The 14822-nt window shown below is 47.8% G+C and overlaps 1 non-coding gene across 1 annotated transcript; it reads left to right on the forward strand.

The window, feature by feature from the left end:
- The first annotated feature begins 10982 nt into the window (after positions 1-10982).
- trnak-cuu (transfer RNA lysine (anticodon CUU)) lies at positions 10983-11055 on the forward strand. Its single transcript has one exon. It is a non-coding gene; the product is annotated as a tRNA-Lys (tRNA).
- The last annotated feature ends 3767 nt before the right edge of the window (positions 11056-14822 follow it).

Here is a 14822-nt window from a genome sequence, read left to right on the forward strand (position 1 = left end):
ACTTTGATTGAGTTGATAGTCCTCCAGGCGCAGGTGATGTGTGTGTCTCTGGTAACAGCCCGGAGAGCACAGAGTCCGGTGTTACGGAGGTGCTCGATGTGAACCTCGACACAACCACTGCATCTCCGTCCAAACCGGGTTTCCTGATGGTCTAGTAGTTAGGATTTAGAGCTCTCACCGCCGCCGCCCGGGTTCGATTCGCGGTCAGGGAAATTGTACTTTTAATTCAAAACCTTATAAAAAAATAGTTCTTCTATTTTACACATCTTTATGCATCTCCTATGTAAAATAAAAGAAGCATTGATTTAAACATCATTAATTAATTCATACAAATTCTATTGTCATATGAAATATTTTGCTATGAGCAGATGAGGAACTTTTGTGCCGATGCCATTGGGTTTAATTCTGATAATCTGGTGCTGAAAGTGGAGATGTTTCCGCAGTGTACCGCAAATCATAGACACCATCAGAGGCAGTCTCTCGGGATCGAGGAGGACTTGCTTCCATCCCAAAGTGAGTCCTTTGATGGCTGAACAGTCCGATAGGAGAGCCACAGACCCTGTTACAGGTGGGACAGACATACGTCGAGGGAAGGGGTCGGTGGGACTGGTTTGCCGCGTGCTCCTTCCGCTGCCTGTGCCTGGTCTCTTCATGCTACTTGCGTCGAGACTCAAAGAGCTCAACGCCGTCCCGGATGGACTTTCTCCACCTCGCGCGGTCTGTGGCCAGGGTCTCCCAGGTGTCAGTGGTGATGTCGCACTTTACCAGGGAGACTGAGGGTGTCCTTGTAACGTTTCCGCTGTACTCCTTTGGCTCGTTTACCCTGAAGGAGCTAATCATAAACACGTAAGGATTCGGGGCCGGAGTTGGCTATTCGTACCCTCGAACCTGGTTCACCATTCAAGAAGACCCTGGCAGTTCTTTAACAGCAAGTTTAAACATCTGGGGCGGAGCCAACAGGCGCCTGGCTGCAATGAGTGATCAAAGCCTGTGTTGGACAGAAGCCTGGTTAGCACAGTCGGTAGAGCATCAGACTCTTAAACTCAGGGTCGTGGGTTAGAGCCCCACGTTGGGCGATTGTATTTCTTTTCATTTAATGTTGCTTTCATGGAAAACCTCTGACCGAAACGGCACAAAACAAAAATGTTCCTTTCAAATTCATTGAACTCCGAAATTTCTGCGCCCCCGAATCTCCTGAATCAAATGCCTCTAGTTTTGCCGACTCAATCCATGTCGCTTTGCAATGTTGTGCTCCCACCCACACTATGAAATGTGCCACTAACTTATCGAATCATGGAATGGTTACAGCACGGAATGCCATTCGGCCAATCGAGCCCGTGCCGACTCTCAGCGAGTCCCACTCCCCCGCCCTTTCCCCGTAGACCTGCAATTGTTTTTCCTTCACACCCTTATCCAACTCCCGTCTGAAAGATAAGATTGAGTGTGACTCCACCGCCCTTTCAAGCCGTGCATTCCAGATCCTAACCACTCGCTGCTAAATGGCCAGCTCCTGTTCCGATGTGTCAAGTCTGGGAAACACGAGATCAATTCCTGCCAAACTCAGAGCCTACCGAAATATAGCACCGTCATTCTATTCTCGTAAAACCAGCTCCTGAAGTATCGGCCAGCTCTGCAGGTTAAAGCTCTGGTTATATACGTAAGATTGCTTTCACTGTAGTGTAGTGGTTATCACGTTTGCTTTACATACGAAAAGTCTCTGGTTCGAGCACGGGTGGCAACGTTATTTTGGAGACTATTTTTGCTGTGAAATAAATTGAATAAAAGTCGCCCCAGGTTCCTTGTCGCATGAGCACTGAACATTTTAAACCAGTCTCCAAAATACAGAGTGTGTAAAGTCAGATAGGGGAGAAAACTTCATCAATGATTCAAAATCCTTAAATAATTAAAGTTCAGTTATTGAAGTTTCCACTGTCCCTCAGTAGCAATTCTACAAAACAACGCTGTCGGTTAATGATTGGGGAATAAAACAAATAATCTTCACCCATCCCCATCCCCCGACACACAGTTTAATTAGTTGCATGTCATTATTATAAAGATTTTGAATGAAAGAGTTACTTTCTGAATCCGGGCTCCCTCTGTGAGCACCGCACCACGAAACGAGCAGGAAACACATTGAAGAGGTTACCACAATTGCTGACATTTCTCAGCTTTTTTCTTGTGTTTTTTCAGCTCTTCCTCCTTTTCAGCTCCTGACAGCAGATATTGCTGTGATTAAACCTGAACACAATGCAATGTCTGTCTCACTGTTTCCCCGGTGTCAGGCAGCGATACGCCTGCTGCCCTCATTTATTTCATGTGACAGGACACAAAAGTTCAAAATCACCTTGCACGTGGCCACACCTAGCACTGAATAGTCAGCATGGCCGTTCTGTGTTCAGGTCACTGTCTCCTCTGGAGATGTGGGTTCATGTCCCACTTCTGATATTATTTTTGAACCAAAAACTAATGTGCGATAAAATGGAACAAGAGCAGTCCGAAGTGCATTGTCACATGATGCAAGCGACCTCGAACCCGCACCAAAGCTCCCCGGACACCGAGCACAGGCTCAGGAAAACCCCGGGGGAGAGGATATCCCGGTCACTGGGCCTTCCAGTCACACAGAACAAATGCCCGGTCTGAATCTTTCCAGAGTAATAACTTGTAACTGAAACTTTTAACAGTCAGGATGGCCAAGCGGTCTAAGGTGCTGTGTTGAGATCACAGTCTTCTCTGTAAGTGTGGGTTCAAATCCCACTCCTGATATTCAGTGTTTTTAATTGCAAACTCATTTGTTTGACACCACTCTGAAGTGCTTTGGGGCATCCATCGATCTTCATAAAATGACGCCACTTCAATTGCAAACAATGATATCAAAGTAACTTATCAAACTGGGAACCGATCCTGGTTGGCTGCAGCGAAAGGAATGGTTTTGTGAAGAATTGAAATGCGCCCTCAAAATATCTCGCACTGCTCATTTAAAAACACGGTTATAATTTGTTTCAGTGCAAAAGAAGGCAGGCTCGAATGGCCAAATGGCCGACTCATGCTCCTGGTTCTTGTGTTCTTATACAGAGCACAGAATAAATGATTACATGATCAATTCTCCCTCATTTCGCATTTCTTTCACTGTGCAAATGAAGATTATGGGTTCATTAATGATGTTTTCCTGGGAAAGCACCATAAAAGTTTAAGGAAAATAATTCACCCAACCTGGGGCTCTATCCCACGACCCGGAGATTAAGAGTCTTATACTCTACCGACTGAGCTAGCCGGGCCTGCTTAAATTGCATCTTCCTGTCGCTGATTGCTGCCAGGCGCCAGTTTGCATCGCCCCGTCGGTTTATCTCGAGCTTCAAACCACGAAACCGGTTCTCCTGAATTTCAAGGCTTGTACGGAGATCAATCATCAAAAGCCATGTCATTAACCACAGCTGGGCCGTCAATTTTCAGATCGCAAAGTGCTTTCAGTCCTTGTCAATATCTCTTGTCTATTTGCCGGTGTTTCCCGATTCTGTCGGTCTCTCTGGCTCTTTAATCTGTGTGTGGTCACCTGCAGGTTGATTCTCGATGAATGCCTGTGTTTGTGTCTTCAACACCAATAGAAAATGTTTCTTATATATTTGTGACGTTCTCTCCAATGCCTTGATATCCTTCCTAAATTGTGGTGCTCAGAACTGTAAACAGTTCTCCAACTGAGTTCTAAACCGGGAATGAAAAGGTCTGGTATAACTTCCTCGCTGGTGTCCTCTATTTCACTACATTTCAAGCCACGGGCCTTGTATTCTTTTTGAACAACTTAGCAACTTATCTACCAAGCTTCAAAGATTTCTGTGTGTAAATCACTCAATCCTTCTGCTTCCCTTTTAACACAATACCATTTAGTTTATGTTTTCTCATATCACCTCCCTTTGTTTCCCAGACCTTGCACACAGGTACAGGAGGAGGCCCATTAAGCCCCTTGAGCCTGTTACACAGGAACAGGAGGAGGTCCATCCAGCCCCTCGAGCCTGTTACACAGGAAGAGGAGTAGGCCCATTCAGCCTCTCAAGCCTGTTACACAGGAACAGGAGTAGGCCCACTCAGCCCCACGAGCCTGTTGCACAGGAAGAGGAGTAGGTCCATTCAGCCCCTTGAGCCTGTTACACAGGAACAGGAGTAGGCCCATTCAGCCCCTTGAGCCTGTTACACATGAACAAGCGTAGGCCCATTCAGTCCCTCGAGCCTGTTGCACAGGAACAGGAGGAGGCCCATTCAACCCCTTGAGCCTGTTACACAGGAACAGGAGTAGGCCCATTCAGCCCCTCGAGCCTGTTGCACAGGAACAGGAGGATGCCCATTCAGCCCCTCGAGACTGATACACAGGAACAGGAGGAGGCCCATTCAGCCCCTCGAGCCTGTTGCACACGAACAGGAGGAGGCCATTCAGCCCCTCAAGCCTGTTACACAGGAACAGGACGAGGCCCATTCAGCCCCTCGAGCCGGTTCCACCATTCAATGAGATCATGGCTGATCTGTGAGCAAACTCCATATATCCGCCTTTGGCCCATATTCCTTAATACCTTTGGTCAAAATGCGATGTAAAATGAACAATGACCCAGCACCAACTTCCCTTTGCAGAAGGGAGTTCCAAACCTCTCCCACCCTGTGTGTGTTGGAATGCTTCCGAATTTCAATCCTGAAACATCTGGCTCTAATATTTAGACTATGGCCACTAGTCTGGGATCCCCAACCAGCGGGAATCATTTTTCTCTATCTACTTTATCTGTTCCCTTATTATCTTGAAAATTCTGATCAAATCACTGCCCCACCCTCTAATTTCCAGTGGGTGTAATCTCATATCTTAATTTAAACCTTGGAATCCAGGTATCATTCTGGGAAACCGACACAGTGCTCCCTCCAAAGCCAATATAGCCTTCCTAAGGCAAGGTCAGTGAAAACTGAATCAAGCGACGGGTCTTACTAGATGTAATCTGATGGTTTCCAGCAGGCATTTGGTAAGGTCCCACACATCATCATCATCATCATCATAGGCGGGTTCTGGACCGAGGAAGGCTTAATTCCACATTGGTTCACAGGTGTTTAAATGAAGGACCCGATGTTCCAGTCCTGAACTCCAATCAAAGGGTGGAAGATGCCTGTGGGTGGATTGTTTTAACGTGGTTTGACCATTGCACACCAGCCACCACACGGGATTGACAGAGGGAGGCCTTGGTCCAGAGGCAAGGGTTAACCAGGACGGCTGGAGACCTGCTCTGCTGCACGTCATCAAAACCCAGGTCGCCGTTTGGTGCGTGGTCAGGAACATCGGCGGGACCCAGGTACAGCGGAGGAGCGGGAAGGTCAGTATGGAGGTACAGTGAGAGATCATGGTGGAGGAGCGGTGAGAGATCGTGGTGGAGGAACGGTGAGAGGTCCTGGTCGAGGAACGGCGAGAGATCGTGGTGGAGGAACGGTGAGAGATCGTGGCGGAGGAGTGACGAGAGATCGTGGTGGAGGAGCGGTGATAGTTCGTAGTGGAGGAACGGTGAGAGGAGAGATTGTGGTGATGGAACGGTGAGAGGTCGTGGGGGAGGAGTGACGAGAGATCGTGGTGGAGGAACTGTGAGAGATCGTGTTGGAGGAACTGTGAGAGATCGTGGCGGAGGAACGGTGAGAGATCGTGGTGCAGGAACGGTGAGAGATCGTGCTGGAGCAACGGTGAGAGATCGTGGTGGAGGAACTGTGAGAGATCGTGGTGGAGGAACGGTGAGATATCGTGGCGGAGGTGCGGCGAAGGTTAGACACAAGGGATGATGGCAGAAATCAAAGTTGAGGCAACGTATGAGTTGTGTATCTGTAAAGCATGCACTCCCATGTTCCGCCACCAGGGAGCTCATCCCCTGAAGTCCCAAGGGATCCCAGCACCATTTGGAGCAGTGTATATAAGCCGGCCCCTAAGGCCAGTTCCTCACTCTGGAGTGTCTTATGAAAGAATGAGGTCACTGTTACTTTAACCTCCCATGTGCAGCATCATCTGTGTTAGGAACACAATAACTGGCGACGAGTATATGAATCCAGCACAAACTTGCAGCAAACTGGGCATCCTGGAGAAGTTCTCGGTGAGAACTGGGAAGCCTATGTCGAATGTCTAAACCAGTACATTGTAGCCAACGAGCTGGACGGAGAAGGAAGTGCTGCAAAAAGGAGAGTTGTCCTCCTCACAGCCTGTGAGGCTCAGACATACAGTCTCATGAAGAATCTTCTGGCTCCGGTGAAACCCACAGATAAATCGTATAAGGAGCTGTGTACACTGGTTCGGGAGCATCTTAACACGAGGGAGAGCGTGCTATGGCGAGGTATCGGTTCTACACGTGCCAGCGATCTGAAGGTCAGGAAGTGGCGAGTTACATCGCGGAGCTAAGGCGACTTGCAGGATAATGTGACTTTAATCGCGACCTGGAGCAAATGCTCAGAGACTATTTCATACTGGGCATTGGCCACGAGACCATCCTACGAAAACCTTTAGCTGTAGAGACACCGACCCTCAGTAAGGCCATTGCGATAACACAGGTATTTATGTCCACCAGTGATAACACAAAACAAATCTCTCAGCACACAAGTGCTAGCAATGTTCATAAATTAACTGGAACTGCGTTTGTGAGCAGAAATGTACAGGGCAGAACACACGAGTCTGCAACTGCCAGCAGGCCAAAGGTGACCCAGATGACTCAGAGTCCCCAACAAAGGATGAATGCAAGGCAATTCACAACTTGTTGGCGTTGTGCAAGCTTCCATTCAGCCTATTCATGCCGCTTCAAAGGGTATGGTTGCAAGAGCTGTGGAACAATGGGGCATCTCCAACGAGCTTGCGAATGAGCTGCAAGCTCTGCAAAAGCTGCGAACCACCACGTGGCAGAGGAATATCGGTCCATGGTGGATCAAAGCAATTTCGAGCCTCAGAGAGAGGAGGCAGATGCTGAAGTACACGGGGTGCACACATTTTCGACGAAATGTCCACCTATAACGCTGAATGTGAAATTGAATGGCTTACCCCTAACCATGTAACTGGACACTGGCGCTAGCCAATCCATCCTGAGTAAAACAGATTTTTGAGAGACTGTGGTGCAACAAGGCATTCAGACCAGCCCGAAGCCCCATCTACACGAAACTGAGAATGTACACCAAACAGCTTATCACTCTCCTGGGCAGCGCCATGGTCAAGGTCACCTACGAGGGCACGGGGCACGAACTGCCACTCTGGATTGTCCCGGGCGATGGCCCCACACTGCTTGGAAGGAGCTGGAGAGGAAAATCCGCTGGAACTGGGATACCATCCGAACGCTATCACATGTCGATGAGGCCTTATGTACCCAGGTTCTGAACAAATTTCCTTCCCTTTCTGAGCCAGGCATTGGAAACTTTTCCGGGGCGAAGGTGCGGAACCACTTGGTCCCAGAGGCACGATCCATTCACCACAACGTGCGAGCAGTACCTCACATGATGAGGAGAGAGTGGAAATCGAGCTGGACAGGCTGCAACACCAGGGCATCATCTCCCCAGTGGAATTCAGCGAGTGGGCCAGACCGATTGTTCCAGTACTCAAAAGTGAAGGCACGGTCAGCGTTTGCGGCGATTATAAAGTAACTATTAATCGTTTCTCGCTACAGGACCAATACCCGCTACCTAAGTCAGACGACCTATTTGGCGCGCTGGCAGGAGGCAAGGCGTTCGCCAAGCTTGACCTGACTTCGGACGCAGGAGCTGGAGGAGTCTTTGAAGGGCCTCACCTGCATCAACACGCTAAAGGGACTGTTCAGCGACAACAAAATGCCCGTTTTGAATTTGGTCGGCTGCAGCAATCTTACAGAGAAACATGGAGAGCCTCCTCAAGTCGGTACCACACATGATGGTCTTTAAGGATGACATATTGGTTATGGGTCTGGACACCGCCGAACACATACAAAACCTGGAGGAGGTCCTCCAGCGACTGGATCGCGTAGGGCTGCGGCTGAAGAGGTCGAAATGCGTCTTCGTGGCAACAGAAGTGGAGATTTTGGGGAGAAAGATCACGGCGGACGGCATTCGGCCCACAGACGCCAATAAAGAGGCTATCATGAACGCGCCCAGGCCACAGAACGTCACGGAGCTGCGGTCGTTCCTTGGACTCCTCAACTATTTTGGTAACTTCCTACCGGGGTTAATCACCTTTTAGAGCCTCTACATGTGTTATTGCACAAAGGTGAGAACTGGGTATGGGGAAAAAAAACAAGTATTTGCTTTTGACAAAGCCAGCATCCTTTTATGCTCCATCAAGCTGCTTGCATTGTATAACCCGTGTAAAAGATAGTGCTAGCATGTGACGTGTCGTCGTACGGAGTCGAGTGTGTATTACAACAAGCTAACATTGCGGGGAAGTTGTAACCTGTAGCCTATGCTTCCAGGAGCTTGTCTAAGGCCGAGAGGGCCTACAGCATGATTGAGAAAGAGGCATTAGCGTGTGTATTCGGGGTAAAGAAAATGCATCAGTTTCTGTTTGGCCTCAAATTTGAGCTGGAAACCGATCACATGCCCCTCACATCCCTTTTCGCTGAAAACAAGGGGATAAATACTAATGCCTCAGCCCGCATACAAAGGTGGGCACTCACGTTCTCAGCGTATAACTAGACAATCCACCACAGGCCAGGCACTGAGAAAGGTGCGGATGCTCTGTCGGCTACCATTGCCCACCACAGGGGTAGACATGGCGCAGCCTGCAAACTTGTTGATGGGGGCGCAGCCCGCTGACTTGTTGATGGTCATGGAAGCGTTTGAAAATGTTAACTCACCTGTTAAGGCCCGCCAGATTAGGTCTTGGACCAGCCAAGATCCTCTGCTGTCGCTTGTAAAAAACTGTGTATTGCATGGGAGCTGGGCCAGCATTCCCGTTGAAATACAAGAGCCAATCAAGCCGTTCCAGCGGCGAAAGGACGAGCTGTCCAGTCAGGCAGACTGCCTGTTGTGGGGTAACCGCGTAGTGCTGCCAAAAAAGGGCAGGGAGACGTTCATCTCGGATCTGCACAGCACACACCCGGGTACAGTAATGATGAAAGCGATAGCGAGATACCATATGTGCTGGCCCGATATCGACTCTGACTTAGAGTCCTGTGTACGGCAATGCAGTGTATGTGCTCAGTTGAGCAACGCGCCCAGAGAGGCACCAACAAGTTTGTGGTCCTGGCCTCCAGACCAGTGTCGAGGATCCATGTCAACTATGCAGGCCCATTTCTTGGTAAAATGTTCCTGGTGGTTGTGGATGATTTTTCAAAATGGATTGAATGTGAAATAATGTCGGGAAGCACCGCCACCGCCACCATTGAAAGCCTGAGGGCCATGTTTGCCACCCACGGCATGCGTGAAATACTGGTCAGTGCCAACGGGCCATGTTTCACCAGTGCCAAATTTAAAGAATTCATGACCCGCAATGGGATCAAACATATCACCTCGACCCCGTTTAAACCAGCCTCCAATTGGCAGGCAGAGCGGGCAGCACAAACAACCAAACAGAGCCTCAAACGAGTCACAGAATGTTCCCTCCTAACCCGCCTGTCCCGAGTACTGCTCAGCTATAGCACGAGACCCCACTCGCTCACAGGGGTGCCCCCGGCTGAGCTACTCATGAAAAGGACACTTAAAAGCAGACTCTCGCTGGTCCACCCCAACTTGCATGATCAGATAGAGAGCAGGCGTCAGCAACAAAATGTAAATGATGGTCGCGCCACTGTGTCACGGGAAATTGATCTGAATGACCCTGTGTATGTGCTAAACTATGGACATGGTCCAAAGTGGATGGCAGGCACGGTGATCGCTAAAGAAGGGAGTACGGTGTTTGTCGTCAAACTAGACAATGGACAAATTTGCAGAAAGCACCTGGACCAAACGAGGATGTGGTTCACAGCTAGCCCTGAACAACCCACAGCAGACACCACCTTTTTCGAACCCGCAACAAACACACAAAGGATCAACGACACCACCACGGACCAGGAAATCGATTCATCACACCCAACAGCCCAGCAAGGCCAGACTCAACCAGCAGCCCTGCAGGGCCAACAACACGCCAGCCCAGCGAGGGCACAGCCAACACACCAGAACAGACATTTGTACCGAGGCGGTCCACCAGGGAAAGAAAGGGTCCCGACCGCCTCACCTTGTAAATAGTTTTCACTTTGACTTTGGCGGGGGAGTGATGTTGTGTCTCTGTAAATCATGCACTCCCATGTTCCACTACCAGGGAGCGCATCACCTGAAGTTCCAAGGGATCCCAAGAGACTGTTGGATGCTCTAGTTACAAGTTATTACTCTGGAAAGTTTCAGACCGGGCACTTGTTCAGTGTTGCTGGAAGGCCCAGTGACTGGGATATCCTCTACCCGGGGTTTTCCTGAGCCTGTGCTCGATGTACGGGGAGCTTTGGTCCGGGTCCGAGTTAGCTTGCATCATGTGACAATGTACCCCGGACTGCTCTTGTTCCATTTTATCGTCCACAAGTTTTCATTTCAAAAATGTTTCCGCCAACAGGCGCTCAATCCCTCTATCTGCAAAACGTTCCTTTCACAAACATTTCTCTGACCGAAACTGCACCAAACAACAATGTTCCTTTCAAAATCATTAAACTCCCCAATTTACACGTCTGCAATTTTAAGGTCAAGGACTGAAAGCGCATTGCGATCAGAAAATTGCCGGACCCTCTGTGGTTAATGACAGAGCTTTTGATGGTTGATCTCCGTACACACCTTGGAATTCAGGAGAACCTGTTTCGTGGTTTGAAGTTCGAGATAAATCCACGGGGCGGAGCCAACCGGCGCCTGGCAGCAATCAGCGACAGGAATATGCAACTTCAGCAGGCCCGGCTATCAACGGCATGACCATCGGCGAATACCCCGCCATCAACAGCCTCGAATCATCATTGACCACTAACTGAAGGGGATTGACCGGAGTGATAACGAGAAGCCCGGCGTGATGTCGAGAAGCCCGGCTAGCTCAGTCGGTAGAACATGAGGTTCTTATTCTCAGGGTCGTGGGTTCGAGCCCCATGTCGGGTGCATTAATTTCCTTAAACTTTTATGTTGCTTTCACGGGAATTAATCTTCTTTTGCACCATGAAAGAAATGCTCACAGTTTTGGTCTCCATATTTAAGGAGGGATATACTTACATTGTAGGCAGTTCAGACAAGGTTCACGAGGATGCAGGAAGAATGTTCCCGATGACAAGTTGGCAAAAATAATTCAATACTGTGAGATACTCAATCATTATTTCAATCATTAATCCAACCACAACATTTGAGATACAACAAGGATCCACAGCTTTGCCAAGCCCAGCTAGCTCAATTGGTCAAACCTAAAACACTTAATCTCAGGATTGGGGGTTTGAGCCCCACGTTGGGTAAATAGCTTTTGTTGCAAGCCAGTAATGACATGGACTCTTTCACTAATCCACCCCAACTGACAGTAACACAGCCCCGCCAAAAGAATGAGGAATTGTGGGTGACTGCATGTTGATCAGCAGAGAACTTCCTCCTCTCCGATTCCACTAAAGCTCAGCCTCCCACGATCACCTCTCGACAGTACAGGCTGCTGTCCAGATCGATTATACAGAGGCTTGGAATACAAGAGCAGGGAGGTTATTCTTGAATTGTTAGGCCACAGCTAGAGTACTGCATGCAGTTCTGGTCACCACATTACAGCAAGGGCGTGATTGCACTTGAGAGGATACAGAGGAAGTTAATGAGGATGTTCCCGGACTGGAGAATTTTAGCTCTGAGCAGAGATTGGATAGGCTGGGTTTGTTTTCCTTGGAACAGAGGATGCTGAGGGGAGACCTGATTGAGGTGTATAACATTATGAAGGGCCTGGATAGAGTGGACAGGAAGGACCTGTTTCCCTTAGAAAAGGGGTCAACAACCACTGGGCACAGGTTTAAAGTAATTAGTCGAAGGTTTAGAGGGGATTCGAGGGGAAATCACTGGAACTCACTGCCTGAAAGGGTGATCGAGGCAGAAACACTCAGCACTTTTAAAAAGTACTTGGATGTGCACCTGAAGAGCCGTAACCTACAGGGCTACGGACCGAGAGTTTGAAAGTGGGACTGGGCTGGGGAGCTGTTTGTCGGCTGGCATGGACACGATGAGCCGAATGGTAACCTTCCGTGCTGTAAATTTCTCTGATTCCATGATGAGCAATTAACATTTTAAACCAGTCTCCTAAAACACAGAGTGAGTAAAGTCAGATAGGGGATAAAAATCCCTCAAGGGACACACAGGGTAAGATAAAGGAATAAGGAAGCTTAGGACAGATAGCGAGAACTCGACACTGCAGAAACTCGAGAGGAGTATAAAAAGAACAGGGGTGCTGGATCAGAACAGCCACGATATTATTGGATGGTGGAGCAGGCTCGAGGAGCCGAATGGCCGACTCCTGCTCCTTACGTACTTATGTTAATTGTTGAATCATTGCCCATTGCACGCACTTTACCTGAGGTGTCTGATTCAGAATGTTCATTGGAACATGTAATGAACATGTAACAGTGTAATATCTCCAAGTTGGCAGATGACACTAAACTGGGTGGCGGTCTGAGCTGTGAGGGGGACGCTAAGAGGCTGCAGGGTGATTGGACAGGTTAGGCGAGTGAGCAAATGCATGGCAATGCAGTATAATGTGGATAAATGTGAGGTTATCCAGTTTGGGGGCAAAAACACGAGGGCAGAATATTATCTGAATGGCGGCAGATTAGGAAAAGGGGCGGTGCAACGAGACCTGGTTGTCATGGTTCATCAGTCATTGAAAGTTGGCATGCAGGTACAGCAGGCGATGAAGAAGGCAAATGGTAAGGTGGCATTCATAGCGAGGGGATTTGAGTATAGGAGTAGGGAGGTTTTACTGCAGTTGTACAGGGCCTTTGTGAGGCCCCACCTGGAATATTGTGTTCATTTTTGGTATCCTAATCTGAGGAAGGACGTTCTTACTATTGAGGGAGTGCAACGAAGGTTCACCAGACTGATTCCCGGGATGGCAGGACTGACATATGAGGAGAGACTCGATCAACTAGGCCTGTATTCACTGGAGTTTCGAAGGATGAAAGGGGATCTCATAGAAACATTTAAAATTTGGATGGGACTGGTGAGTGCCAACTTTAGCTCAGCCGTTTACTTCGTAAACCAACTTTGTGAAAAGTTTGAATTTGTCTTAATGTAGTCGCTGCCTGGTGTTTTTGTTTTCATTTTCAATCTCCTTCTTTCACACTGAAACAAATGGTAACCCTATTTGTAAATTAGGAATGCGAGATTTTTAGAGAGCATATTTAAATGCTTCACAAAAACATTCTGATCACGACAGCTACCGGGGTTCGATTCCCAGTTAGAGAAGTAATTTTGCTACCACCGTTTTTAATTAAAGTGAAGTAGTTTAATTAAATTACAGAGATGACCCAAAGCACTTCAGAGTGGTGTCAAAACAAATGAGTTGGTAATTAGAAATAAGGAATGTCAGAAGTTGGATTTGAGTTTCTGGGATGGAGGATGAATAACCCTCTGTGCACTGGAGCTGGGAAGGGTGAATAATGAATAAGTTGTTTCCGGGTTTGAAATGCGGCTTGCATCTGCTGGTATTAACCGATAGCATTGTTTAGCAGAATGAAATAAATGCTAACATGATCACTGAGGGACAGTCGAAACTTGAACAACATAATTTTAATAATTTGTGAAACTAGAATCATTGAGGAAGTTTTATTCCTTTTCTGATTTTACACACTCTGTATTTTAGGAGACTGGTTTTAAATGTTCATTGCTCACCATAGAATCAGAGAAGTTTACAGCATGGAAGGAGGCCATTGTCACATGAACAATGAACATTTAAAACCAGTTTTTGTTTCAGAAATAATGTTTCCTCCCGGGCTTGAATCGGGAACCTTTCGTGTGTTAGGCGAATGTGATGACCGCTACACTACAGAAACTAGCGCCTAAGGCTATGCCCAGAGAGAAATGATCAGCAACAAGCTGAAATACTCAATCCCTCTTTCTGCAAAAAGTTCCTTTCACAACATTTCTCCCACCGGAAATGCACCAAACAAAAATATTCCTTTCAAGTGTGCAAATTATTTTCGTTTAACTTTTATTTTGATTTCATGGGATAACATCGTTAATGAATCGATGATCTTCTTTTGCACAATGAAAGAAATGCTAACTGAGGGAAAGTCAGTCGGTCAATGATTGGTTCTGTACTCTGCATATTGGTAATGTCGCCAAGGTGATCCAAAGATCGGTGGGAAAGCAAGTTGTGAGGAGGACACAAACAATCTGCAAAGCGATATCGATAGGTTCAGTGGCTGGGCAGTAATTTGTCAGATGGAGTATAATGTGGGAAATATGAGGTTATCCACTGTGGTAGGGATAACAATCAGGCCATCCTGACTATTCAGTGCTGTGTGTGGACACCTGCAGGTTGATTTTGAACTTTTGTGTCCTGTCACATGAAATAAATGAGGGCAGCAGGCGTATCTCTGCCTGACACCGGGGAAATAGTGAGACAGACCTTGGAGCAAGGGTCTGGTTATTGCCAAACAGCAAAGGAAATATTAATTCTGGAATAAAAATGTCGGAAAGAAAGTGATCTCGACTTGATTTGAACACACAACCTACGGATCTAGAGTTACACACACTAACGTTGCGCCACGAGGCCTACACAGTGAGTTGGAGATGTTCGTCGAAATGAAAATTCTGCAATACAAGGTGCTTGGAAATCAGGAGAACCAGTTTCGAGGTTTGAAGTTCGAGATAAACCCAGGGTGGGGAGCGAACTGGCCCCTGGCAGCCAT

The sequence above is a fragment of the Pristiophorus japonicus genome, unplaced genomic scaffold (assembly GCF_044704955.1).
Source record: "Pristiophorus japonicus isolate sPriJap1 unplaced genomic scaffold, sPriJap1.hap1 HAP1_SCAFFOLD_45, whole genome shotgun sequence".
NCBI classification, from domain to species: domain Eukaryota; kingdom Metazoa; phylum Chordata; class Chondrichthyes; family Pristiophoridae; genus Pristiophorus; species Pristiophorus japonicus.